Source organism: Protobothrops mucrosquamatus, unplaced genomic scaffold (genome assembly GCF_001527695.2).
Source record: "Protobothrops mucrosquamatus isolate PMUCROS unplaced genomic scaffold, P.Mucros_1.0 scaffold344, whole genome shotgun sequence".
NCBI classification, from domain to species: Eukaryota; Metazoa; Chordata; class Lepidosauria; order Squamata; family Viperidae; genus Protobothrops; species Protobothrops mucrosquamatus.
Window position 1 is genome coordinate 713986 of NW_015386681.1, and position 1411 is coordinate 715396.

Genomic DNA, 1411 nt, shown 5'->3' on the forward strand with positions numbered 1-1411 from the left:
TGGATGGACTTCACCTAAAATTCCTGTCAGCGTGGATGGACTTCAACTCCCAGAATTCCCCAGTCAGCATGGATGGACTTCACCTAAAATTCCTGTCAGCGTGGATGGACTTCAACTCCCAGAATTCCCCAGTCAGCATGGATGGACTTCACCTAAAATTCCTGTCAGCGTGGATGGACTTCAACTCCCAGAATTCCCCGGTCAGCATGGATGGACTTCCCCTAAAATTCCTCTCAGCATGGATGGACTTCAACTCCCAGAATTCCCCAGTCAGCATGGATGGACTTCCCCTAAAATTCCTCTCAGCATGGATGGACTTCAACTCCCAGAATTCCCCAGCCATCCAGAAACAATACCCTAAGCCAGGGGTCTTCAAATGTGGCCCTTTTATGACTTGTGGACTTCAACTCCCAGAATTCCTCAGCCAGCGTGCCTGTGACCTTCCCAGCCGGATTCCGATAAGCGAAGTCAATAGGGGAAGCCCACTTAACGACCCTGTGATTCACTTAACGACGGCAGGGATTTGCTTAACAATCGAGGGGGGAAAAGGTAAAATTGGACACGACACACTTAGCCGTTACTAAGTGTGTTGACTGCAGTGATTCACTTAACAACTGTGGCCAGACTCAACGAAACGTCTCGCTTAATAAGAAGACACGTCGGTCGTAAGTCGAGGACTCCCTGTCCTGGCTCTGCCCTGCAACACCTCCGAGTGACCGCTAGGCGGCGGCCACAGGCGAGCTTTCTCTTTCCATACGACCCGCGTTCTCTCGCCTTTCGCGAACCGCAGCGCCCCTTCCTCGGATGCACCCGTGTCTACGGGTTCGGTCCGGTGCACGTGAGTCGGATGCAGCCCGTGTGCACACGTGCACAACGCACCTCTCGAAGCGCGCGGCGGCTGGCCCAGGAAAACCGATGCAATAAGCAGAATCAGCGCATATAAAACGTGTTCGTTGCATAAGAGGTTACCGGACTCCCGAATTTTGGCCGCACGGTTTCTGCAGCAAATCCGGACGTCCGGATTTCTGCCCGTGCGCCCACCCGTCCCCCCTCCCTCCCCGGTTTTCCCTGTTTTTAAAGCGCAAGGCGTTTGGCGATGCGCCGCAGGGTGGAGCCCGGCGCCCGCGGGCGCCCGAGGTAGCCGCCCTTCCTCCCCCTCCCGCTAACTCCGCGGCTGCTGGGTCCGGCAGGCGGGGCCCCGCGGGAGTCCCACCTCGATCCGGTCGAGCAGGATTCCCGGAGGAGCAGCTACGGAGCGGAGAAGGAGACGGAAGAGAGAGCGGGAAGGTCCGGGGTTGGCGATCCTGGTGCGCAGCGCTGGCAGCAGAGGCCGCGGATCTGCAACGCTGTGAGCGAGGGGAGGGGGGGAATCCCCGGCGGGGGGAGAGGAAGGGCAATCCTGGGGGAGGGG

The 1411-nt window shown here is 58.3% G+C and overlaps 1 protein-coding gene across 1 annotated transcript in view; it reads left to right on the top strand.

Moving 5' to 3' along the window:
• Positions 1 to 1245: 1245 nt before the first annotated feature.
• Positions 1246 to 1411, top strand: part of LOC107287017 (sialidase-3-like) — a 4529-nt gene continuing 4363 nt past the window's right edge. Inside the window, exon 1 of the mRNA XM_015815467.1 lies at positions 1246 to 1348. The gene's annotated coding sequence lies outside the window, so the exon portion shown is untranslated. The remainder of the gene's footprint in view (positions 1349 to 1411) is intronic.